The following is a 27,198-nucleotide window of genomic DNA, read 5'->3' as shown; positions in this document are numbered from 1 at the left end:
GACATCTAGGTTGAATAATTAGATCATTAACAGTCAGAGAAAACATCTGAGAACTATACTTCATTATTTACTCACTATTAAGATTAATTATAGTTTTATTATTTAAGCAAATAAATTTATTTTTCATAAATCAAATTTATTCAGCCAGAAATATAAAAACCAAAATTAAATTCATAATATTCTTATCTTTATTATCTTTATGTGGACTACCACCATTCCTTGGATTCTTACCAAAATGAATTGTAATACAATCATTAATAGAAAACAATATAACAACTATTATAACTATTATAGTTGTATTTACTACAATTACACTCTACTACTATATACGTATTAGATTCTCAGCTCTAATTATATCATACACAGAAAATTCGTGATCTATAAAGATAAAGTCCCAAAAATCAAGAATCATTCTTCCTATAACAGTAATAATTTCAACAATAGGATTGATTTCAACATCAACCTTAATTTCATTATACTAAGGACTTTAGACGTAGAATTTTACACTTATATAACACCAGAACAAGACCTAGAAAATGATGGATTCCGACTACTAGATGTAGATAACAGAACAATCCTACCAATAAATACAGAATTACGAGTATTAACAAGTGCATCAGATGTTCTACACTCATGAGCAGTTCCTGCATTAGGGGTTAAAATTGATGCAACGCCAGGTCGGTTAAATCAAGGAACATTCACAATAAATCGACCTGGATTATTCTTTGGACAATGCTCAGAAATCTGTGGAGCAAACCACAGATTTATACCAATTGTAATTGAAAGAACTTCAGTAAATTTATTTATTAAGTGATTATCTAAGATAATTTAAGGAGTTAGTTAAAATAAATAACATTAGAGTGTCAATCTAAAGTAACTAAAAAAAATTAGTACACCTTGAAATTCATCAGATGACTGAAAGTAAGTAATGGTCTCTTAAACCAAATAATAGTAAATTAACGACTACTTCTGATGGGGAAATTATATCCAAATCCCTCAAATATCCCCTGTTATATGATTCTCACTATTCATTATATTTTCAGCTACATTAATCTTGTTTAATCAAACAAACTTCTTCTCATTTAAACCTAACCTTATTAAAAGAGCAGAAAAAGGAACAATTGAAATAAAAAACTTAAATTGAAAATGATAACAAATCTATTCTCAACATTTGACCCATCAACTAACATCTTTAATTTATCATTAAATTGAACTAGAACATTTCTAGGACTATTATTAATCCCATCACTATTTTGACTTACACCATCACGAATTAACATTATCTGAAATAAACTAAATTTAACCTTACATAATGAATTTTAAACACTTCTTGGACCAAAATCATTTAATGGAACAACATTCATTTTCATCTCAATTTTTATTATAATATTATTTAACAATTTCATAGGATTATTCCCTTATATTTTTACTAGAACAAGACATTTAGCATTAATATTTGCAATTGCCCTACCTATATGGCTAAGATTTATATTATTTGGATGAACTAACCATACTAATCATATATTTACACACCTTGTACCACAAGGTACACCGCCTGCATTAATATCATTTATAGTACTAATTGAAACAATTAGTAATGTTATTCGACCAGGTACATTAGCAGTATGGTTGGCAGCAAATATAATTGCAGGACACTTATTATTAACCTTATTAGGAAACACAGGACCATCTATAGCAATAAACTTAATCTCATTACTAATTATTGGACAAAAACTTCTATTAATTCTAGAATCAGCAGTAGCAATAATTCAAGCCTATGTTTTCTCAATTCTATGAACTCTATATTCTAGAGAAGTATATTAAACCTATGTTAACAACTCACTCAAACCACCCATTCCACTTAGTAGACTATAGACCTTGACCATTAACAGGAGCAATTGGAGCAATAGTCCTAGTATCAGGACTAGCAAAATGATTCCACCTATTTAATATTAACTTATTCATAATTGGATTTGGAATTACCCTACTAACTATAATTCAATGATGACGAGATGTAGTACGAGAAGGAACATATCAAGGATTACATACAGGATTTGTATCAATTGGATTACGATGAGGAATAATTTTATTTATTGCATCAGAGGTATTATTTTTCGTTTCTTTTTTTTGAGCATTCTTTAGAAGAAGATTAGCACCAACAATTGAACTAGGAATACTATGACCTCCAATAGGAATTCAACCCTTTAACCCTATACAAATTCCATTACTTAATACAGCTATTCTTTTCGCATCAGGAGTAACAGTAACATGAGCACATCATAGTTTAATGGAATCTGACACTTCGTAGACGTAGTATGATTATTCTTATATATCTCTATTTATTGATGAGGTAGATAATTGTTTTTCTAGTATAAATAGTACATTTGACTTCCAATCAGAAAGCTTGATATAAATCAAGAAAAACAATTCTAATTCTATCAACAAGAGTTTTCATTAGATTTATTATTCCAATAATTGTTATAATCCTGGCAACAACACTATCAAAAAAATTAATTAATGATCGAGAAAAAAGATCACCATTTGAATGTGGGTTTGATCTAAAAAGATCAGCACGAATACCATTCTCAATACGATTCTTCCTAATCGCAGTAATCTTTTTAATTTTTGATGTAGAAATTGCACTAATTCTACCAATTGTAATTATTTTTAAAACTTCAGACATTATAATCTGAACAGTATCAACAATATTTTTTATTCTAGTTCTATTAGGAGGACTATACCATGAATGAAACCAAGGAGCATTACAATGAGCAGAATAAAGGGTTGTAGTTAAATATAACATTTGGGTTGCATTCAAAAAGTATTGATATTATCAATCAACCTTAAATAGAATAAGAAGCGAAATATTGCAGTCAGTTTCGACCTGGAAGATTGGTATGTACTACCCTTATTCTTATTAATTGAAGCCAAAAAGAGGCGTATTACTGTTAATAATATAATTGAACTATAATAGTTCCAATTAAGGAAATGTAAAGCCAATATGAAAGCTGCTAACTTTTTATATTAGCGGTTAAACTCCGTTAACATTTCTAAAATTTATATAGTTTAAATAAAACATTACATTTTCACTGTAAAAATAATATATCTATATTTATAAATACTTAAAAGTAAAAATATTTCCTTAACATCTTCAGTGTCACGCTCTAATTATAAGCTATTTAAGTAAACGAAAAACAATATTACCAAAATAAATATTCAAAAAATAAAAGTTAAAAGATAAATCTTGAAATTAGAATCATATCAACCTTGAATATAACCAATTAAATAAATAAATAATCTATATAAACCTTGACCACCAAGTAATTCACCTCAACCATAATCAAATGACTTAGATGAATAATAACCTATTTTTAAAGGAATATATCTAATAAACTTAGTTGAAAGAAAAGGTATAAATCATATAGAACCAGCAAATCTAACAAAAGAAAGTATACTTAAAGAAAATAAATTATGAGAAAAATCAAAATTAGAAATAAGATAACCTAAATAAGCACCTAAAATAACAACTGTAATAGTTAAAAACTTTAAATAATAAGGTAAAGCAATCACATGAGGAATAGGAAAAATTAATCAAGATAAAAGACTACCACCAAAAACAGCAACAAACAATAGACCAATTATTCCAAATGAAATATAATAACCCTTATCATCAAAAGAAAATCTAGAATAAAAATTATTATCACCAGATATTAAATAATAAAACAAACGAAAAGAATAAGAAGCAGTTAAACCAGTAGAAAAAAAATAAAGAAAAAAAATTAAACAATTAAATCATCTTAAACAAACCATCTCAAGAATTAAATCCTTTGAATAAAATCCCGCTAAAAAAGGTATTCCACACAAAGATAAACTAGAAACATTAAAACAAACTGAAGTTAAAGGTATGAAATTAACAATTGATCCTATAAAACGAATATCCTGAGAATCCTTCAAATTATGAATTATTGAACCTGCACATATAAATAATAATGCCTTAAATAAAGCATGAGCCAATAAATGAAAAAATGCAAGCTTTGGATAACCTATAGCCAAAATTCTTATTATTAAACCAAGTTGTGTTAAAGTAGAAAGAGCAATAATCTTCTTTAAATCAAACTCAAAATTAGCGCCCAATCCAGCCATAAATATAGTTATACATACAATTAAAAGTAAAAATCAACCACAATTATAAGTATCCAACATTGGTCTAAAACGAATTACAAAATAAACACCAGCAGTAACAAGAGTAGAAGAATGAACTAAAGCAGAAACAGGAGTAGGAGCTGCTATAGCAGCAGGAAGTCATGAAGAGAAAGGAATCTGAGCTCTCTTAGTTATAGCTGCTAAAACAATTAATATAGTAATGAGCTTTATTTCAAAAGAATTAGAAATAAAATCATAATAATAAATATAATTTCAACCACCAAAATTTAACATTCATGCAATAGAAATTAAAATAGCAACATCACCAATACGATTAGAAAGTGCAGTTAATATACCAGCACTATAAGATTTTACATTTTGATAATAAATAACTAAACAATAAGAAACTAAACCTAAACCATCTCAACCTAATAAAATTCTAATTAAATTAGGACTAATAATTAAAAAACCTATAGAAAGAATAAATATTAAAACAATAATAATAAAACGATTTATATTCTTTTCACCAGATATATAATCCTCTCTATAATAAATAACCAAAGAAGAAATATATATAACAAAAGATATAAAAATAAGAGATATTCAATCCAAAATTAAAGTTATAACAACTATAGAACCATTTAAATTGAAAAGCTCTCACTCAACAAAAACTCTATAATCAATTATTAAATAATAAATACCTAAAATAAAAATTATAGTTCTCGAAATAAACAAAGAAAAAAAACTCAAAGAACAAATAGAAAATAAATTCACGGCCTAAGATGAAAAACTTCATGTCATTGATTCCACAAAACAATATTTTTAATTAAAATACTTAAGCAAACTAAACAAAGAAATATTCACCCTTTAAACAGAGAATATTTAAAGGCAATCAATGTAAAAGTAAAAGATGATATTCACGAAAATAACCAAGAGAACAAGTATAAACACCAGAATAATAATTCCCATGCTGAGAATAAGAATATATATATACAAAGTATAAACAATTCTAAAAAAAGATAAAAAAATCAAAGCAAAGAATCTAAAAGAAGATCAAGATATAATTCTATTTAATAATCTAATTTCACCTACCAAATTTAAAGAAGGAGGAGCAGCCATATTTGATGATCTTAAAAGAAATCATCATAAAGCCATTCTTGGCATCAAATTAATTATACCCTTGTTAATTAATAATCTTCGTCTACCTAAACGTTCATAAATAATATTAGATAAACAAAATAAACCAGAAGAACATAAACCATGACCAACCATTAGAGAAAGAGAACCTACACAACCTCATCAATTCATAGTCATCAATCCACCAATAACCATTCTTATATGAGCAACAGAAGAATATGCAATTAAAGACTTTAAATCAACCTGACGAAAACAAATAAATCTTACAATAACACCCCCAAATAAACCTAAAGACAATCAAAAATAATTAAACTTTAAACCCAAATAAGAAATAACCTTTATAACACGAAAAATACCATAACCACCTAACTTTAATAAAACACCAGCAAGAATTATTCTACCTGAAATAGGGGCCTCTACATGAGCCTTAGGAAGTCATAAATGAACCAAAAACATAGGTATCTTAACTAAAAAAGCCAAAATTATAAATACATAAAACATAAAATAATAAGAACCAAAATCAACCAATAAAGGAAAATATAAAGTATTAGAAAAATCATAAACCTTAAATAAAACTAATAATAAAGGTAATCTAGCAACCAAAGTATAAAAAATTAAATAAACACCAGCCTGCAAACGCTCAGGTTGATAACCCCAACCCAAAATTAAAAGTCAAGTAGGAACTAATCTAGCCTCAAAAAAAATATAAAAAGAAAGAAGACTTAATCTAGCAAATGAACAATAAAGCATAATTATTAAAATCAAAACCATAAAAACAAAAAAATTAGAATGATATTAACTTAAATAAACTGAACCTCTAGCAGTGATTATTAAAGAACAAATCCAAAAACTAAGTAAAATTAAACTAAAAGAAAAATAATCAATACCAAAATAATATCTAATTATATTCAAATCAGCTTATGAATAAACACAAATTATAAAAACAAAACCCGACAGAAACATTAAAGAATGAACCAACCATCAACAATTATTTAATAAACAAAGAGGGATCAAAAAAATAGTTATAAATAAATACTTTAACATAAAGATAAACCAAAAGAATTAAAAAAATCATTACCATGAGAACGAATTATTGAAACTAAAATAGAAAGACCTAAAGCACCCTCACAAACAGAAAAAACTAAAAAAATAACAGGAAAAAAATAATCATAATCAAACTCAATAAGAAAAACAATAACTAACATAAATAAAGAAAGAACAATATATTCTGATCTCAAAAGAACCATTAATAAATGTTTACGTTTAGAAGAAAAAACATAAACACCAGCAAAATAAATCAATAAAGAAGTAAAAATAGAGAATATAAACATTAGTTTTAATAGTTTAAAAAAAACGCCGGTCTTGTAAACCGGAAATAAGTCCAGCCCCCACTTTTAAAACTTCAGAGGTGGAAAAGCTTCCATCATCGGTCCCCAAAACCGGTATTTTAAATAAACTAACCCCTGAAATGATCAAAATAATAAATATATCATTATCAAATGTAATAAATATTAATTTTATTAAATTAAGACACCCAATATCAATAATGCTTTTTATTATCCTTCAAACCTTCCTAGTTGGATTAATAACAGCAACAATAATAGAAAGATATTGATTATCATATATTTTATTTTTAACATTTCTTGGTGGTATACTAGTATTATTTATTTACATTACAAGAATTGCATCAAACGAAATATTTCAGCCTAAATCAATCACTATAATTATTACATTAATAATGTGAGTATTTATCATATTAATATTAATTATTCTAGATATATCTATATTTATAGACTTTTTCAAAAACACCAAAACTATAAATATTGATAATTCAATCAATTATCAAGAAATAACAATATCTTTAGAAAAATTATATAATAGACCAACATTCATTATTACAATAATAATAATAATTTATTTATTTTTAGCACTACTAGCAGTTGTTAAAATCACCAATATTAATCAGGGACCTATTCGTAAAATAAGATAATTACTAATGAATAAACCCTTACGATTAAGACATCCTTTAATTAAAATTATTAATAACTCTTTAATTGACTTACCTGCCCCAACAAATATTTCATTTTGATGAAATTTTGGATCCCTATTAGGGTTATGTTTGGTAATTCAAATCGTAACTGGACTATTTTTAGCTATACATTATACATCAAGTATTGAAATAGCATTCAGTAGTGTAGTACACATCTGCCGAGACGTAAATAATGGTTGAATTATCCGAACCTTACACGCAAATGGAGCATCTATATTTTTTATTTGTATTTACTTACATGTAGGACGGGGAATTTACTATGGATCTTATATATATATATACATACCTGAATAATTGGTACAGTGATTTTATTTTTAGTTATAGCAACTGCATTTATAGGATATGTCTTACCCTGAGGCCAAATATCTTTTTCAGGTGCAACAGTAATTACTAATTTATTATCAGCAATCCCATACTTAGGAACAGATTTCGTCCAATGAGTATGAGGCGGATTCGCTGTTGATAATGCAACATTAAATCGATTCTTCACATTCCATTTTGTATTACCATTTATTATTGCTGCTATAGCAGCAATTCATTTATTTTTTCTTCACCAAACAGGATCTAATAATCCTCTTGGACTAAATGGAGATATTGAAAAAATTCCATTCCATCCATACTTTACCTTTAAGGATTCTATTACATTTGTAATAATAACATCATTATTAATTATACTATGTTTAATTAATCCTTACCTATTAGGAGATCCAGATAACTTTGTACCTGCCAACCCATTAGTAACACCAGTTCACATTCAACCAGAATGATATTTCCTATTTGCATATGCAATTCTACGATCTATCCCTAATAAGTTAGGAGGTGTTATTGCATTATTTTTATCAATTAGAATCTTAATAATTTTACCATTTTATAATAAAACACCATTCCGAGGCATTCAATTTTACCCTATTAATCAAAGTTTATTCTGAATTATAGTAGTTGTTGTATGCTTACTAACGTGAATTGGTAAACGACCTGTTGAAGAACCTTATATTATAACAGGTCAAATCTTAACAATTATTTACTTCACATATTTCTTAATTAATGTCCATGTCGCAAACGCATGAGATAAATTAATTAAGGAATAAAGTTAATTAGCTTAGGAAAAGCATATGTTTTGAAAACATAAAAATATAGAAGTTTAACTCTTCTATTAACTTTTCTCAAAAAATTTCACTAAACAAATGAGATAAATAAAATCTTTAAACCAACAAAGAAAATAAAAAAATTCAAAGATAAAGGTAAAAAACTTTTTCAAGCTAAGTACATTAATTTATCATAACGGAACCGTGGTAATGTTCCACGAACCCAAATAAAACCAAAAGATATAATAGCAAGCTTAATAAAAAATATAAAAGAATAAAAATCACCGCCCAAAAAAATTAAAGCCAATAACATTCTTATGAAGACAATTCTAGTATATTCAGCTAAAAAAATTAAAGTAAAACCACCCGCACCATACTCAATATTAAATCCTGAAACTAACTCAGATTCCCCTTCAGCAAAATCAAAAGGAGTACGATTAGTTTCAGCTAGGCAAGAAGCAAAACAAGCTAAAGCTAAAGGAAAAGAAATAATAATAAATCAACAATAAAGCTGATAGTTTATAAAATCAAACATATTAAAACTACCAATTAAAATAATTAAAGACAATAAAATTAAAGCTAAACTAACTTCATAAGAAATTGTTTGAGCAACAGAACGAAGAGAACCTAATAATGAATAATTTGAATTAGAAGATCAACCAGCAATTATATCAGTATAAACACCTAATCTAGTACAACATAAAAAAAATAAAAATCCATAAGAAAAAGAACACATATAAGTTAAATAAGGAAAAATTACTCAAACGGCTAAAGAAATCATTAAATTAAAAACAGGGGAAAAATAATAAAGTAGGTAATTAGATATAATAGGAATTGGCTGCTCCTTACAAATTAACTTAATAGCATCTCTAAATGGCTGAGGAATTCCAACAAAACCTACCTTATTTGGACCCTTTCGAATCTGAATATAACCTAAAACCTTACGCTCTAATAAAGTTAAAAAGGCAACACTAATTAAAACACAAATAACCAATAAAAGAAAATTCAAAATTAATATAAATAAATCATAAAGTATCAATACTATTTGTAGAAAAAATCTACATAAATGAATTCTAAATTCAACACATTAATCTGTCAAAACAGTAAATAAATTAATATTAATCAATATAACAAAAAATATTTTAACCATATGGTCCTTTCGTACTAATATGGATTAACAATCTTAGGATAGAAACCGACCTGGCTCACGCCGGTCTCAACTCAGATCATGTAAGAATTTAAAGGTCGAACAGACCTAATCATTGGGCTCCTGCACCCAAAATTTTTCTTAATCCAACATCGAGGTCGCAATCTGCTTTGTCGATATGAGCTCTCAAAAACAATTACGCTGTTATCCCTAAGGTAACTTAATCTTATGATCATAAATTATGGATCAAAATAACAAACATAAATAAATGATATAATAATGAAGAGTTTATCTATTCTTCATGTCACCCCAACAAAACATCATCATTAAATATAGAAAGACAAACAAAAAACTATATAAAAGTAAAATGTCAAGCTCTATAGGGTCTTCTCGTCCTAAAGAAGAATTTAAGCCTTTTGACTCAAAAGTTAAATTCAAAAATTTATTAAGAGACAGTTGATTTCTCGTCAAGCCATTCATTCCAGCCACTAATTAAGAGACTAATGATTATGCTACCTTTGCACGGTCAAAATACCGCGGCTCTTTAAAAATACGCTCAGTGAGCAGGCCAGACCTCAAAATATAAACAAGAGGACATGTTTTTGATAAACAGGCGGAAATCAATTTTGCCTAGTTCCTTATAATAAGTTCACAAGGTAAAAATTTCATACAAATAAATATACTAATTCTATCATTATTACAAAAATTTAAAAATTAAATTAATAATCTTAATAAAAAACCTAAAATATTTATAAAATCAAAATAAAAAATAATGAACTAAAACGTAATCTTAAAGATAGCTGGTTTAAAGCTTACTATTATATTTCTATAAAATAAATTATAGGTTATTAACTTCAAAGCTTATCCCTTAAAGAATAAATAAGTTAATATTTTTACTTAAAAAATTAAATAAAAACAAATAACTTTAAAAAATTAACTTTTTTCTTAAGAAACTAGATATCTTGGGAAACGATTAACATCTCATTTCTATAAATAATTTAATAATAATTATGATACATTAACTATAAATTATTTATAAATCAACCCAAATCGAGACAAGTAAAATAAATACTAAAATTTTGATAAACCCTGATACAAAAGGTACAATAAATAAAATATACTTAAAAAAATTTAAAATAATATTTCATAAAACACTTACATTACCAATAAACTATAATTTAAAAAATCAATTCTATAAAATATACTAAGACAAAAATACAATAAAATTATTTATATTAAATAATTAAATAAACAAAAAATAAATATAATAAAATAAATAATCAAGATATCCTGATTTGCACAGAAAAATTTTCAGTGTAAATGAAACACTTTACTAATAAGTTATACCTTGAAACTCTTCCTAGATACACTTTCCAGTACATCTACTATGTTACGACTTATCTCATCTAAATTGAAGCTACTTTAAAATAAAATAGAATAATCAATAATGAGAGCGACGGGCGATGTGTACACATCTCAGAGCCAATATCAGTTAAATTAAATAAATTAAATTACTATCAAATCCACCTTCATTAACAGTATTTCACTATCAAATCCGTTATAAACAAAAATCTATTGTAACCCACCTCCTCTTAACTATAAGCTGCACCTTGACCTGAAATATTTTATAATTATAAATCTTGAGAATTATAACTCTAAAAAGATTCTCTGATAACGGAGATATACAAACAAATAAATTAAGTAGAGTAAATCGTGTATTATCAATCATGGGGTAGGTTCCTCTGAATGGAATGAGATACCGCCAAATTCTTTGGGTTTAAAGACCTTAACTAATAGTACCCTGGTAAATATAATTAACATTTAAAATAATAGAGTATCTAATCCTAGTTTATTATTTAAATTTCACAGATTCATAAAAAGGGCCACAAATAAATTTTAACATTTCACCTTACAAATTTATATTTCAACCCTAATAATATAAACAACTGTTTTAACCAATAATATTAAATCAAATTACTGCAAAAAGAACATTTAGTCTAACAAAACTTACATATAATACAAAGAAAAAGTGAATAAACAAGCAAGAATAAAACTTTTAAAAATAAAAAATAAGAAAATTTTAAATCTATTAATTCAGGAAAAAATAAAGATTCAAATATTTAAAGAAAAAAAGAAAAAAACCACAACCATTAACAAAAAAAAAGAAACGCCCCTATGTATGACCACAACAACTTCTCTATTATATATAATTAAAGATTAATATGGAACATGTATAGCAATAAATGTATTATATTCTTTCTTATTTAATCTTTCTTTTCACTAATAAATAAAGAAAGATTAAATAATATAATAAATATATTTTATACAATTATGTAATTTAATATAATATGTTATTAATATGAATTCTTTTTTTTATATTAAGTTAACTTTCATATATATTAGTTAAATAATCTAATTATAGATAATTTACATAATTATATTATTATAATTAATATAATTATTTATATTAATTATAATATTTTATATTTAAATTAATAATTTTATTTATTATATCCAATTATAATAATATTAAATATTAAATTACATATTATTATATATATTATATTATAATAACGTATTTTAAGCTAAAAACATAAGTAGCTATAATCGTAGGTAAATAATTGCATTAAAATAATCAATTGATAATGGTAAGATGAACTTATAATACTTTAATTTCAATTAAATGTAATATATTAATATAAATTATTTATTATATATATATATATAAAAAATAAAATGAGCAGGATAAATTAATCCTAATTAAACAAAATAATACATAAAAGAATTTCAAAAAAACTTTCGATTTATATATTAAATAAATGAAGTGCCTGATTAAAGGGTTACCTTGATAGGTTAAATAAAGTAAATAAAATTACCTTAATTAAAATTACATAAGATAGAATTAAACTACCTCCTTTAGTATCAAAAACTAACGTGCATCATACACCTTAATGTAAAAAGGTAAGCTAAACAAGCTAATGGGTTCATACCCCATTTATAGAGGTATCAATCCTCTCCTTTTTAATGACCAACAACTCTACAAAACTTCTCTTCCTATCAACATTAATGATAGGAACGATCCTGTCCATTTCATCAAATTCCTGATTTGGGGTTTGAATAGGACTTGAGATCAGCTTACTTTCATTTATTCCGCTCCTAACAAGAAATAAAAATATAATAATAAATGAATCATCAATTAAATATTTTATTGTCCAAGCAATAGCATCGACAATATTATTATTTTCAATTTTGCTGATTCAAATAAAATATCCCATGGGATGGGAAACAGAATTTATCCCATCAATAATAATTAGATCTAGACTATTATTAAAGATTGGAGCTGCACCTTTCCATTTCTGATTTCCAGAAGTTATAGGAGCATCAAGATGAAATAATTGTTTAACATTAATAACATGACAAAAAATCGCCCCAATAATGGTCTTATCTTATTGTATTCAATTAAGGACTTTTATTTGAACAATTATTATCTTAAGAATTATTATTGGGGCAATAGGAGGTTTAAATCAAACATCCTTACGACAACTTTTAGCATATTCATCAATCAGACATCTAGGTTGAATAATTAGATCATTAACAGTCAGAGAAAACATCTGAGAACTATACTTCATTATTTACTCACTATTAAGATTAATTATAGTTTTATTATTTAAGCAAATAAATGTATTTTTCATAAATCAAATTTATTCAGCCAGAAATATAAAAACCGAAATTAAAATCATAATATTCTTATCTTTATTATCTTTAGGTGGACTACCACCATTCCTTGGATTCTTACCAAAATGAATTGTAATACAATCATTAATAGAAAACAATATAACAACTATTATAACTATTATAGTTGTATTAACTACAATTACACTCTACTACTATATACGTATTAGATTCTCAGCTCTAATTATATCATACACAGAAAATTCGTGATCTATAAAGATAAAGTCCCAAAAATCAGGAATCATTCTTCCTATAACAGTAATAATTTCAACAATAGGATTGATTTCAACATCAACCTTAATTTCATTATACTAAGGACTTAAGTTAATCAAACTAATAACCTTCAAAGTTATAATTAAAAGAATAATCTTTTAGGCCTTAGTAAAATTTTACACCTCTAGAATTGCAGTCTAGAATCATAATTGAATATAAGACCTAAGTATGATAAGAGAGAAAACATCTCATAAGTAGATTTACAGTCTACCACCTAAAATTCAGCCATCTTACCGCAAAAATGATTATTCTCAACAAACCATAAGGACATTGGTACTTTATACTTCATATTTGGAGCATGAGCAGGAATAGTAGGAACATCAATAAGAATACTTATTCGTGCTGAACTTGGCCAACCCGGATCTCTAATTGGGGATGACCAGATTTATAATGTTATTATTACAGCTCACGCATTCGTAATAATTTTCTTTATAGTAATACCTATTATAATTGGTGGATTTGGTAATTGACTTGTTCCACTAATAATTGGTGCACCAGATATAGCATTTCCACGAATAAATAATATAAGTTTTTGATTACTACCACCTTCACTAACCCTTCTTCTTACATCTTCTATAGTAGATAATGGTGCTGGTACAGGATGAACAGTTTACCCTCCTCTAGCAGGAGCTATTGCACACGGGGGTGCATCTGTAGATCTAGCTATTTTTTCACTGCACTTAGCAGGTGTATCATCTATTCTTGGTGCAGTGAATTTCATTACAACAGCAATTAATATACGATCAGAAAGTATAACTTTAGATCAAACACCTTTATTTGTATGATCTGTAGCTATTACAGCATTACTTCTCCTTCTTTCACTTCCAGTTTTAGCAGGAGCTATTACTATATTATTAACAGATCGAAATTTAAATACATCATTCTTTGACCCTGCAGGAGGGGGTGACCCAATTCTATATCAACATCTATTTTGATTCTTTGGACACCCAGAAGTTTATATTTTAATTCTACCGGGGTTCGGAATTATTTCACATATTGTATGCCAAGAAAGAGGAAAAATTGAATCATTTGGAACATTAGGTATAATTTATGCTATACTATCAATTGGACTAATAGGATTTATTGTATGAGCACATCATATATTTACAGTAGGAATGGATGTTGACACACGAGCATATTTTACATCAGCAACAATAATTATTGCTGTACCTACAGGAATTAAGGTATTTAGATGATTAGCTACATTATATGGAACTAAATTCAAGTTCAATCCACCATTATTATGAGCTCTAGGATTTATTTTCCTATTTACAATTGGTGGATTAACAGGATTAGTATTAGCAAATTCATCACTTGATATTGTATTACATGATACATATTATGTAGTAGCCCACTTTCATTATGTATTATCTATAGGAGCAGTATTTGCAATTATAGGAGGTGTCATTCAATGATATCCACTATTTACAGGATTAACTATAAATAAAACATGATTAAAAATCTAATTTACAATTATATTCATTGGAGTAAATGTAACATTCTTTCCTCAACACTTCCTAGGATTAGCAGGAATACCTCGACGATACTCTGACTACCCAGACGCATATACATCATGAAACGTAGTATCAAGAATTGGGTCTACAATTTCTATTGTAGGAATCATTATATTCATTGTAATTATATGAGAAAGAATGATTACAAACCGAGCAATTATATTTAGAGCTAACATAAGAAGATCAACAGAATGACTACAAAATAACCCTCCTGCAGAACATAGTTACTCAGAATTACCATTAATCTCTAGATTCTAATATGGCAGATTAGTGCAGTAGATTTAAGCTCTACAAATAAAGGTTTGACCTTTTATTAGAAAATATTTATTAATGGCAACATGATCAAATTTATCTCTTCAAGATGGAGCTTCACCATTAATGGAGCAATTATCATTCTTTCATGATCATACTATGGTCGTATTATTATTAATTACAGTAATTGTAGGTTATGCCCTAAGTTATATATTATTTATTGCCTATACTAACCGTAATATACTTCATGGACATTTAATTGAAACAATCTGAACAGCTTTACCAGCAATTACATTAATTTTTATTGCCCTTCCATCATTACGACTATTATATTTACTTGATGATTCAGTAGATGCAATAATTACAATTAAAACCATTGGACGACAAAGATATTGAAGATATGAATATTCAGACTTCATAGACGTAGAATTTGACACTTATATAACACCAGAACAAGACCTAGAAAATGATGGATTCCGACTACTAGATGTAGATAACCGAACAATCCTACCAATAAATACAGAAGTACGAGTATTAACAAGAGCATCAGATGTTCTACACTCATGAGCAGTTCCTGCATTAGGGGTTAAAATTGATGCAACGCCAGGTCGGTTAAATCAAGGAACATTCACAATAAATCGACCTGGATTATTCTTTGGACAATGCTCAGAAATCTGTGGAGCAAACCACAGATTTATACCAATTGTAATTGAAAGAACTTCAGTAAATTTATTTATTAAGTGATTATCTAAGATAATTTAAGGAGTTAGTTAAAATAAATAACATTAGAGTGTCAATCTAAAGTAACTAAAAAAAATTAGTACACCTTGAAATTCATCAGATGACTGAAAGTAAGTAATGGTCTCTTAAACCAAATAATAGTAAATTAACGACTACTTCTGATGGGGAAATTATATCCAAATCCCTCAAATATCCCCTCTTATATGATTCTCACTATTCATTATATTTTCAGCTACATTAATCTTGTTTAATCAAATAAACTTCTTCTCATTTAAACCTAACCTTATTAAAAGAGCAGAAAAAGGAACAATTGAAATAAAAAACTTAAATTGAAAATGATAACAAATCTATTCTCAACATTTGACCCATCAACTAACATCTTTAATTTATCATTAAATTGAACTAGAACATTTCTAGGACTATTATTAATCCCATCACTATTTTGACTTACACCATCACGAATTAACATTATCTGAAATAAACTAAATTTAACCTTACATAATGAATTTAAAACACTTCTTGGACCAAAATCATTTAATGGAACCACATTCATTTTCATCTCAATTTTTATTATAATATTATTTAACAATTTCATAGGATTATTCCCTTATATTTTTACTAGAACAAGACATTTAGCATTAACATTTGCAATTGCCCTACCTATATGGCTAAGATTTATATTATTTGGATGAATTAACCATACTAATCATATATTTACACACCTTGTACCACAAGGTACACCGCCTGCATTAATATCATTTATAGTACTAATTGAAACAATTAGTAATGTTATTCGACCAGGTACATTAGCAGTACGGTTGGCAGCAAATATAATTGCAGGACACTTATTATTAACCTTATTAGGAAACACAGGACCATCTATAGCAATAAACTTAATCTCATTACTAATTATTGGACAAATAGTTCTATTAATTCTAGAATCAGCAGTAGCAATAATTCAAGCCTATGTTTTCTCAATTCTAAGAACTCTATATTCTAGAGAAGTATATTAAACCTATGTTAACAACTCACTCAAACCACCCATTCCACTTAGTAGACTATAGACCTTGACCATTAACAGGAGCAATTGGAGCAATAGTCCTAGTATCAGGACTAGCAAAATGATTCCACCTATTTAATATTAACTTATTCATAATTGGATTTGGAATTACCCTACTAACTATAATTCAATGATGACGAGATGTAGTACGAGAAGGAACATATCAAGGATTACATACAGGATTTGTATCAATTGGATTACGATGAGGAATAATTTTATTTATTGCATCAGAGGTATTATTTTTCGTTTCTTTTTTTTGAGCATTCTTTAGAAGAAGATTAGCACCAACAATTGAACTAGGAATACTATGACCTCCAATAGGAATTCAACCCTTTAACCCTATACAAATTCCATTACTTAATACAGCTATTCTTTTAGCATCAGGAGTAACAGTAACATGAGCACATCATAGTTTAATGGAATCTAATCATACTCAAGCACTACAAGGATTATTCTTCACAGTGTTATTAGGACTATACTTTACAATACTTCAAGCATATGAATATTGAGAAGCACGTTTTACCATTGCAGATGCAGTTTATGGATCAACATTCTTTGTTGCAACAGGATTCCATGGTTTACAAGTAATTATTGGAACAATCTTTTTATCAACATGTCTACTTCGACACTCAATAAATCAATTTTCACCAAGACATCACTTTGGATTTGAAGCAGCAGCATGATACTGACACTTCGTAGACGTAGTATGATTATTCTTATATATCTCTATTTATTGATGAGGTAGATAATTGTTTTTCTAGTATAAATAGTACATTTGACTTCCAATCAGAAAGCTTGATATAAATCAAGAAAAACAATTCTAATTCTATCAACAAGAGTTTTCATTAGATTTATTATTCCAATAATTGTTATAATCCTGGCAACAACACTATCAAAAAAATTAATTAATGATCGAGAAAAAAGATCACCATTTGAATGTGGGTTTGATCCAAAAAGAGCAGCACGAATACCATTCTCAATACGATTCTTCCTAATCGCAGTAATCTTTTTAATTTTTGATGTAGAAATTGCACTAATTCTACCAATTGTAATTATTTTTAAAACTTCAGACATTATAATCTGAACAGTATCAACAATATTTTTTATTCTAGTTCTATTAGGAGGACTATACCATGAATGAAACCAAGGAGCATTACAATGAGCAGAATAAAGGGTTGTAGTTAAATATAACATTTGGGTTGCATTCAAAAAGTATTGATATTATCAATCAACCTTAAATAGAATAAGAAGCGAAATATTGCAGTCAGTTTCGACCTGGAAGATTGGTATGTACTACCCTTATTCTTATTAATTGAAGCCAAAAAGAGGCTTATTACTGTTAATAATATAATTGAACTATAATAGTTCCAATTAAGGAAAATGTAAAGCCAATATGAAAGCTGCTAACTTTTTATATTAGCGGTTAAACTCCGTTAACATTTCTAAAATTTATATAGTTTAAATAAAACATTACATTTTCACTGTAAAAATAATATATCTATATTTATAAATACTTAAAAGTAAATATACTTCCTTAACATCTTCAGTGTCACGCTCTAATTATAAGCTATTTAAGTAAACGAAAAACAATATTACCAAAATAAATATTCAAAAAATAAAAGTTAAAAGATAAATCTTGAAATTAGAATCATATCAACCTTGAATATAACCAATTAAATAAATAAATAATCTATATAAACCTTGACCACCAAGTAATTCACCTCAACCATAATCAAATGACTTAGATGAATAATAACCTATTTTTAAAGGAATATATCTAATAAACTTAGTTGAAAGAAAAGGTATAAATCATATAGAACCAGCAAATCTAACAAAAGAAAGTATACTTAAAGAAAATAAATTATGAGAAAAATCAAAATTAGAAATAAGATAACCTAAATAAGCACCTAAAATAACAACTGTAATAGTTAAAAACTTTAAATAATAAGGTAAAGCAATCACATGAGGAATAGGAAAAATTAATCAAGATAAAAGACTACCACCAAAAACAGCAACAAACAATAGACCAATTATTCCAAATGAAATATAATAACCCTTATCATCAAAAGAAAATCTAGAAAAAAATTATTATCACCAGATATTGAATAATAAAACAAACGAAAAGAATAAGAAGCAGTTAAACCAGTAGAAAAAAAATAAAGAAAAAAAATTAAACAATTAATTCATCTTAAACAAACCATCTCAAGAATTAAATCCTTTGAATAAAATCCCGCTAAAAAAGGTATTCCACACAAAGATAAACTAGAAACATTAAAACAAACTGAAGTTAAAGGTATGAAATTAACAATTGATCCTATAAAACGAATATCCTGAGAATCCTTCAAATTATGAATTATTGAACCTGCACATATAAATAATAATGCCTTAAATAAAGCATGAGCCAATAAATGAAAAAATGCAAGCTTTGGATAACCTATAGCCAAAATTCTTATTATTAAACCAAGTTGTCTTAAAGTAGAAAGAGCAATAATCTTCTTTAAATCAAACTCAAAATTAGCGCCCAATCCAGCCATAAATATAGTTATACAACCAATTAAAAGTAAAAATCAACCACAATTATAAGTATCCAATATTGGTCTAAAACGAATTAATAAATAAACACCAGCAGTAACAAGAGTAGAAGAATGAACTAAAGCAGAAACAGGAGTAGGAGCTGCTATAGCAGCAGGAAGTCATGAAGAGAAAGGAATCTGAGCTCTCTTAGTTATAGCTGCTAAAACAATTAATATAGTAATGAGCTTTATTTCAAAAGAATTAGAAATAAAATCATAATAATAAATATAATTTCAACCACCAAAATTTAACATGCATGCAATAGAAATTAAAATAGCAACATCACCAATACGATTAGAAAGTGCAGTTAATATACCAGCACTGTAAGATTTTACATTTTGATAATAAATAACTAAACAATAAGAAACTAAACCTAAACCATCTCAACCTAATAAAATTCTAATTAAATTAGGACTAATAATTAAAAAACCTATAGAAAGAATAAATATTAAAACAATAATAATAAAACGATTTATATTCTTTTCACCAGATATATAATCCTCTCTATAATAAATAACCAAAGAAGAAATATATATAACAAAAGATATAAAAATAAGAGATATTCAATCCAAAATTAAAGTTATAACAACTATAGAACCATTTAAATTGAAAAGCTCTCACTCAACAAAAACTCTATAATCAATTATTAAATAATAAATACCTAAAATAAAAATTATAGTTCTCGAAATAAACAAAGAAAAAAAACTCAAAGAACAAATAGAAAATAAATTCACGGCCTAAGATGAAAAACTTCATATCATTGATTCCACAAAACAATATTTTTAATTAAAATACTTAAGCAAACTAAACAAAGAAATATTCACCCTTTAAACAGAGAATATTTAAAGGCAATCAATGTAAAAGTAAAAGATGATATTCACGAAAATAACCAAGAGAACAAGTATAAACACCAGAATAATAATTCCCATGCTGAGAATAAGAATATATATACAAAGTATAAACAGCTCTAAAAAAAGATAAAAAAATCAAAGCAAAGAATCTAAAAGAAGATCAAGATATAATTCTATTTAATAATCTAATTTCACCTACCAAATTTAAAGAAGGAGGAGCAGCCATATTTGATGATCTTAAAAGAAATCATCATAAAGCCATTCTTGGCATCAAATTAATTATACCCTTGTTAATTAATAATCTTCGTCTACCTAAACGTTCATAAATAATATTAGATAAACAAAATAAACCAGAAGAACATAAACCATGACCAACCATTAGAGAAAGAGAACCTACACAACCTCATCAATTCATAGTCATCAATCCACCAATAACCATTCTTATATGAGCAACAGAAGAATATGCAATTAAAGACTTTAAATCAACCTGACGAAAACAAATAAATCTTACAATAACACCCCCAGATAAACCTAAAGACAATCAAAAATAATTAAACTTTAAACCCAAATAAGAAATAACCTTTATAACACGAAAAATACCATAACCACCTAACTTTAATAAAACACCAGCAAGAATTATTCTACCTGAAATAGGGGCCTCTACATGAGCCTTAGGAAGTCATAAATGAACCAAAAACATAGGTATCTTAACTAAAAAAGCCAAAATTATAAATACATAAAACATAAAATAATAAGAACCGAAATCAACCAATAAAGGAAAATATAAAGTATTAGAAAAATCATAAACCTTAAATAAAATTAATAATAAAGGTAATCTAGCAACCAAAGTATAAAAAATTAAATAAACACCAGCCTGCAAACGCTCAGGTTGATAACCCCAACCCAAAATGAAAAGTAAAGTAGGAACTAATCTAGCCTCAAAAAAAATATAAAAAGAAAGAAGACTTAATCTAGCAAATGAACAATAAAGCATAATTATTAAAATCAAAACCATAACAACAAAAAAATTAGAATGATATGAACTTAAATAAACTGAACCTCTAGCAGTGATTATTAAAGAACAAATCCAAAAACTAAGTAAAATTAAACTAAAAGAAAAATAATCAATACCAAAATAATATCTAATTATATTCAAATCAGCATATGAATAAACACAAATTATAAAAACAAAACCCGACAGAAACATTAAAGAATGAACCAACCATCAACAATTATTTAATAAACAAAGAGGGATCAAAAAAATAGTTATAAATAAATACTTTAACATAAAGATAAACCAAAAGAATTAAAAAAATCATTACCATGAGAACGAATTATTGAAACTAAAATAGAAAGACCTAAAGCACCCTCACAAACAGAAAAAACTAAAAAAATAACAGGAAAAAAATAATCATAATCAAACTCAATAAGAAAAACAATAACTAACATAAATAAAGAAAGAACAATATATTCTGATCTCAAAAGAACCATTAATAAATGTTTACGTTTAGAAGAAAAAACATAAACACCAGCAAAATAAATCAATAAAGAAGTAAAAATAGAGAATATAAACATTAGTTTTAATAGTTTAAAAAAAACGCCGGTCTTGTAAACCGGAAATAAGTCCAGCCCCCACTTTTAAAACTTCAGAGGTGGAAAAGCTTCCATCATCGGTCCCCAAAACCGGTATTTTAAATAAACTAACCCCTGAAATGATCAAAATAATAATTATATCATTATCAAATGTAATAAATATTAATTTTATTAAATTAAGACACCCAATATCAATAATGCTTTTTATTATCCTTCAAACCTTCCTAGTTGGATTAATAACAGGAACAATAGTAGAAAGATATTGATTATCATATATTTTATTTTTAACATTTCTTGGTGGTATACTAGTATTATTTATTTACATTACAAGAATTGCATCAAACGAAATATTTCAGCCTAAATCAATCACTATAATTATTACATTAATAATGTGAGTATTTATCATATTAATATTAATTATTCTAGATATATCTATATTTATAGACTTTTTCAAAAACACCGAAACTATAAATATTGATAATTCAATCAATTATCAAGAAATAACAATATCTTTAGAAAAATTATATAATAGACCAACATTCATTATTACAATAATAATAATAATTTATTTATTTTTAGCACTACTAGCAGTTGTTAAAATCACCAATATTAATCAGGGACCTATTCGTAAAATAAGATAATTACTAATGAATAAACCCTTACGATTAAGACATCCTTTAATTAAAATTATTAATAACTCTTTAATTGACTTACCTGCCCCAACAAATATTTCATTTTGATGAAATTTTGGATCCCTATTAGGGTTATGTTTGGTAATTCAAATCGTAACTGGACTATTTTTAGCTATACATTATACATCAAATATTGAAATAGCATTCAGTAGTGTAGTACACATCTGCCGAGACGTAAATAATGGTTGAATTATCCGAACCTTACACGCAAATGGAGCATCTATATTTTTTATTTGTATTTACTTACATGTAGGACGGGGAATTTACTATGGATCTTATATATATATACATACCTGAATAATTGGTACAGTGATTTTACTTTTAGTTATAGCAACTGCATTTATAGGATATGTCTTACCCTGAGGCCAAATATCTTTTTGAGGTGCAACAGTAATTACTAATTTATTATCAGCAATCCCATACTTAGGAACAGATTTAGTCCAATGAGTATGAGGAGGATTCGCTGTTGATAATGCAACATTAAATCGATTCTTCACATTCCATTTTGTATTACCATTTATTATTGCTGCTATAGCAGCAATTCATTTATTTTTTCATCACCAAACAGGATCTAATAATCCTCTTGGAGTAAATGGAGATATTGAAAAAATTCCATTCCATCTATACTTTACCTTTAAGGATTCTATTACATTTGTAATAATAACATCATTATTAATTATACTATGTTTAATTAATCCTTACCTATTAGGAGATCCAGATAACTTTGTACCTGCCAACCCATTAGTAACACCAGTTCACATTCAACCAGAATGATATTTCCTATTTGCATATGCAATTCTACGATCTATCCCTAATAAGTTAGGTGGTGTTATTGCATTATTTTTATCAATTAGAATCTTAATAATTTTACCATTTTATAATAAAACACCATTCCGAGGCATTCAATTTTACCCTATTAATCAAATTTTATTCTGATTTATAGTAGTTGTTGTATGCTTACTAACGTGAATTGGTAAACGACCTGTTGAAGAACCTTATATTATAACAGGTCAAATCTTAACAATTATTTACTTCACATATTTCTTAATTAATGTCCATGTCGCAAACGCATGAGATAAATTAGTTAAGGAATAAAGTTAATTAGCTTAGGAAAAGCATATGTTTTGAAAACATAAAATTAGAAGTTTAACTCTTCTATTAACTTTTCTCAAAAAATTTCACTAAACAAATGAGATAAATAAAATCTTTAAACCAACAAAGAAAATAAAAAAATTCAAAGATAAAGGTAAAAAACTTTTTCAAGCTAAGTACATTAATTTATCATAACGGAACCGTGGTAATGTTCCACGAACCCAAATAAAACCAAAAGATATAATAGCAAGCTTAATAAAAAATATAAAAGAATAAAAATCACCGCCCAAAAAAATTAAAGCCAATAACATTCTTATGAAGACAATTCTACTATATTCAGCTAAAAAAATTAAAGTAAAACCACCCGCACCATACTCAATATTAAATCCTGAAACTAAATCAGATTCCCCTTCAGCAAAATCAAAAGGAGTACGATTAGTTTCAGCTAAGCAAGAAGCAAAACAAGCTAAAGCTAAAGGAAAAGAAATAATAATAAATCAACAATAAAGCTGATAGTTTATAAAATCAAACATATTAAAACTACCAATTAAAATAATTAAAGACAATAAAATTAAAGCTAAACTAACTTCATAAGAAATTGTTTGAGCAACAGAACGAAGAGAACCTAATAATGAATAATTTGAATTAGAAGATCAACCAGCAATTATAACAGTATAAACACCTAATCTAGTACAACATAAAAAAAATACAAATCCATAAGAAAAAGAACACATATAAGTTAAATAAGGAAAAATTACTCAAACGGCTAAAGAAATCATTAAATTAAAAACAGGGGAAAAATAATAAAGTAGGTAATTAGATATAATAGGAATTGGCTGCTCCTTACAAATTAACTTAATAGCATCTCTAAATGGCTGAGGAATTCCAACAAAACCTACCTTATTTGGACCCTTTCGAATCTGAATATAACCTAAAACCTTACGCTCTAATAAAGTTAAAAAGGCAACACTAATTAAAACACAAATAACCAATAAAAGAAAATTCAAAATTAATATAAATAAATCATAAAGTATCAATACTATTTGTAGAAAAAATCTACATAAATGAATTCTAAATTCAACACATTAATCTGTCAAAATAGTAAATAAATTAATATTAATCAATATAACAAAAAATATTTTAACCATATGGTCCTTTCGTACTAATATGGATTAACAATCTTAGGATAGAAACCGACCTGGCTCACGCCGGTCTCAACTCAGATCATGTAAGAATTTAAAGGTCGAACAGACCTAATCATTGGGCTCCTGCACCCAAAATTTTTCTTAATCCAACATCGAGGTCGCAATCTGCTTTGTCGATATGAGCTCTCAAAAACAATTACGCTGTTATCCCTAAGGTAACTTAATCTTATGATCATAAATTATGGATCAAAATAACAAACATAAATAAATGATATAATAATGAAGAGTTTATCTATTCTTCATGTCACCCCAACAAAACATCATCATTAAATATAGAAAGACAAACAAAAAACTATATAAAAGTAAAATGTCAAGCTCTATAGGGTCTTCTCGTCCTAAAGAAGAATTTAAGCCTTTTGACTCAAAAGTTAAATTCAAAAATTTATTAAGAGACAGTTGATTTCTCGTCAAGCCATTCATTCCAGCCACTAATTAAGAGACTAATGATTATGCTACCTTTGCACGGTCAAAATACCGTGGCTCTTTAAAAATACGCTCAGTGAGAAGGCCAGACCTCAAAATATAAACAAGAGGACATGTTTTTGATAAACAGGCGGAAATCAATTTTGCCTAGTTCCTTATAATAAGTTCACAAGGTAAAAATTTCATACAAATAAATATACTAATTCTATCATTATTACAAAAATTTTAAAATTAAATTAATAATCTTAATAAAAAACCTAAAATATTTATAAAATCAAAATAAAAAATAATGAACTAAAACGTAATCTTAAAGATAGCTGGTTTAAAGCTTACTATTATATTTCTATAAAATAAATTATAGGTTATTAACTTCAAAGCTTATCCCTTAAAGAATAAATAAGTTAATATTTTTACTTAAAAAATTAAATAAAAACAAATAACTTTAAAAAATTAAATTTTTTCTTAAGAAACTAGATATCTTGGGAAACGATTAACATCTCATTTCTATAAATAATTTAATAATAATTATGATACATTAACTATAAATTATTTATAAATCAACCCAAATCGAGACAAGTAAAATAAATACTAAAATTTTGATAAACGCTGATACAAAAGGTACAATAAATAAAATCTACTTAAAAAAATTGAAAATAATATTTCATAAAACACTTACATTACCAATAAACTATAATTTAAAAAATCAATTCCATAAAATATACTAAGACAAAAATACAATAAAATTATTTATATTAAATAATTAAATAAACAAAAAATAAATATAATAAAATAAATAATCAAGATATCCTGATTTGCACAGAAAAATTTTCAGTGTAAATGAAACACTTTACTAATAAGTTATATCTTGAAACTCTTCCTAGATACACTTTCCAGTACATCTACTATGTTACGACTTATCTCATCTAAATTGAAGCTACTTTAAAATAAAATAGAATAATCAATAATGAGAGCGACGGGCGATGTGTACACATCTCAGAGCCAATATCAGTTAAATTAAATAAATTAAATTACTATCAAATCCACCTTCATTAACAGTATTTCACTATCAAATCCGTTATAAACAAAAACCTATTGTAACCCACCTCCTTTTCACTATAAGCTGTACCTTGACCTGAAATATTTTATAATTATAAATCTTGAGAATTATAACTCTAAAAAGATTCTCTGATAACGGAGATATACAAACAAATAAATTACGTAGAGTAAATCGTGTATTATCAATCATGGGGTAGGTTCCTCTGAATGGAATGAGATACCGCCAAATTCTTTGGGTTTAAAGACCTTAACTAATAGTACCCTGGTAAATATAATTAACATTTAAAATAATAGGGTATCTAATCCTAGTTTATTATTTAAATTTCACAGATTCATAAAAAGGGCCACAAATAAATTTTAACATTTCACCTTACAAATTTATATTTCAACCCTAATAATATAAACAACTGTTTTAACCAATAATATTCACTTGTATCAATCGTATAACCGCGGCTGCTGGCACGAATTATGCCGATACTAAATCAATTGCTAAATCCAAAATCACTTGATAATTAAATCAAATTACTGCAAAAAGAACATTTAGTCTAACAAAACTTACATATAATACAAAGAAAAAG

At 26.6% G+C, this 27,198-nt stretch overlaps 4 long non-coding RNA genes and 2 pseudogenes across 5 annotated transcripts in view; 3 read left to right on the top strand and 3 right to left on the bottom strand.

Annotated features, from left to right (window-relative positions):
- The window catches only part of LOC126306491 (uncharacterized), a 130,212-nt gene extending 114,117 nt beyond the window's left edge, over positions 1-16,095 (top strand). For both annotated transcript variants that reach the window (XR_007553562.1, XR_007553561.1), the window contains exon 2: positions 15,723-16,095. This is a non-coding gene — a long non-coding RNA (uncharacterized LOC126306491). The remainder of the gene's footprint in view (positions 1-15,722) is intronic.
- LOC126306445 (NADH-ubiquinone oxidoreductase chain 5-like) overlaps positions 1-27,198 on the top strand; it is a 325,608-nt pseudogene that overhangs the window by 153,167 nt on the left and 145,243 nt on the right.
- Positions 1-27,198, bottom strand: part of LOC126306477 (uncharacterized) — a 254,518-nt gene that overhangs the window by 88,323 nt on the left and 138,997 nt on the right. The gene's annotated exons all lie outside the window — the stretch shown is intronic.
- LOC126306492 (uncharacterized) overlaps positions 1-27,198 on the top strand; it is a 267,731-nt gene that overhangs the window by 132,801 nt on the left and 107,732 nt on the right. The gene's annotated exons all lie outside the window — the stretch shown is intronic.
- On the bottom strand, positions 3,185-4,193 carry LOC126306447 (NADH-ubiquinone oxidoreductase chain 5-like; annotated as a pseudogene).
- LOC126306480 (uncharacterized) overlaps positions 25,039-27,198 on the bottom strand; it is a 69,034-nt gene continuing 66,874 nt past the window's right edge. The window contains exon 2 of the long non-coding RNA XR_007553550.1: positions 25,039-25,597. This is a non-coding gene — a long non-coding RNA (uncharacterized LOC126306480). The remainder of the gene's footprint in view (positions 25,598-27,198) is intronic.

Source organism: Schistocerca gregaria, unplaced genomic scaffold, assembly GCF_023897955.1.
Source record: "Schistocerca gregaria isolate iqSchGreg1 unplaced genomic scaffold, iqSchGreg1.2 ptg000333l, whole genome shotgun sequence".
NCBI lineage: Eukaryota > Metazoa > Arthropoda > Insecta > Orthoptera > Acrididae > Schistocerca > Schistocerca gregaria.
Note: the sequence above shows the minus strand (reverse complement) of the source record. Positions and strands in the feature narration are given on the sequence as shown.